Below are 2,194 nucleotides of genomic sequence, written 5' to 3' on the forward strand. Positions count from 1 at the left end.
GCACATGGTCGACACTCTTGGCCATTAGCGGTATTGCCCCGCCATAAACGCGGGTCTCTATGCCCATAGCGCGGCGCGGATCGCGGAAAACAGCATGTTCTGGGACAACGAGCAATTAAGGGAATGGGATGCAGATGTCGGGAATTTTCCAGGCCCACGCGCGACCGGGAACTCCCTGGCAAACGTTGCGGCACTGCCCCTTCCTAGGTCCCAGGCGTTGTCGTTTGGGCTTGTCGCGATTGGGCGGCTTTCCTCAACACCCATCCCTAATTTGCAAGAGTAGGGCGAACCGAGGTGACGTTATCGGCGAACTTCGATTCGCACAGCAGATACACTTCGGAATACAAAGACACCACTTGAAATAGACATAGCTTCGAACTCTTAGATAGACTAGCAACTTGTAACAATCTTGAACACATTCCATGTATCTCCACCGGAGAGTGTAAATATATTTGTTGTTAACATTCACGGTGTCTTGTTCTTCCTGCTAGTGGAGGTGGTCCTTCGAATTAGTCGACACAACACGTGTAAATTTCTCAAAAGCTAAGCTCGAACGATTTACTAAAATCAACCGCGAGCATCAACATTTGTAAAGACCGTTCTCTTTGAATGCGATCCCAACTAAGTTTCCATATCTGTTAGGAGATCGGCGAACCGTGGCTCTAACTATTTTGCGGAACTGAGGGATCGTGGAGTGTTAAGGTTCTTGAATAAAATCTACTCTTGCTGGCGTTAATTCAACCCAAACGATTTATTCAAAGGGTCGCTACAGGGCGGTATTCGCCGCTTGTTGCTTCCTTGGACGCTTCCTCGGGCGCGGTCGGCTGGGTCCGGGCGCCGTTCGAGGTCCGGGTTGTGTTTGATTTCTGAAATAAGAAATATTGGCCGTAGCCACCAGCAAAATTAACCCTTTCGCTCCGAACGACGGATATATCCGACATCCATGTGGATACTCGCAGAGCCGAACGACGGATATATCCGACATCCACATTTTTTTTTTTTTTTCTTCATGAGGAGGGGAATGCCTTACGCACACCGGCCTGGGGCGTGTCGCCGACCAGATGTTGTGGCCGGTAGTGTGGGACTCACAAAAAGTGTGTTACCCACTAAACCCCTCCTCGGGCCTCTGCCCTCGACCCACTCATCCCGAACCCACCTTTCGGTATTACTGCAGGGTGAGTGGGTGGCTCAAAGAGCCCTAAAACCGTTTCACTAGGGCCACGGTAAGCCTACTTCCCTATCCTCTTCTTCTTCTTCTTGCGGTCCTTCCATTACCTCTTCCGCCGGTATTTCCCCCAATCCTCCTTTTTTGGATCTTGTTTAGTTTGTCTTCTTTCTCTTTGATGATCTTCGAGATGAAGTCCTTGGTCCTTTTCCGCGTGTTTTCGTCCTTTAGTTTATCCATCAGGAGATTATCGTCGAACTGCCCTATTTCTCTAATTAGCGCTTCCCTATGGACCTGGAAGTAAGAGCAATTGTACAGCGTATGAGCTACTGAGTCCTCGGTCTCGTTACACATAAAACACGTCCTTACAGGATGCTTGCCGATTTTGTTTAAAAAATCGGCAAAACATCCATGGCCCGTAAGGACCTGCGTTAAATGAAAATCAAGCACCGATGGGCCCCATGTCAACCATGGTCGAATGGTCCTGATCTTGTCAGCTGTCGTTCTGCCCCTTTGCGACAGCTCCCATCTCACTTGCCATTGATTGAGGGTAGCCTCTCTCTCTCTTCCTTTTTAATGTCATTATATTGTTGTACATGTAAGGGATTCCTCTTGTCTAGATTCTTTGTTTTGTCAAATATCCTCCTCCTTTCCTCGGCAACGAGGATTAACGGGGGGTGTCCCGCAAGTACGCATACCGCCTCGTGAGACGCTGTCCTACATGCTCTTATTATCCTTGCCAGGCATCTCTTTTGTGTTTGGTGTATTAGGGAAATGCTCTTGCTGGTATTGCATCCCCTAGCCCATATTGGCGCCCCATATATCATCACCGATTCGACTACTCGATAGTAGAGAGTTCTGGCCTGGATCCCTCCTCCCTTTAGATTGGGCATCACACCAGCTATCTTAGCAGCCCTTTCGCTGGTTACCTCAATGTGATGCCTGAATCGCCTATCACACTCCATGTGTATCCCTAGGTATTTAACCACTTTTTTTGCTGCGATTTCTTTATCCCCAATTTTAATTTTC

Source organism: Augochlora pura, chromosome 7 (genome assembly GCF_028453695.1).
Source record: "Augochlora pura isolate Apur16 chromosome 7, APUR_v2.2.1, whole genome shotgun sequence".
Taxonomy (NCBI): domain Eukaryota; kingdom Metazoa; phylum Arthropoda; class Insecta; order Hymenoptera; family Halictidae; genus Augochlora; species Augochlora pura.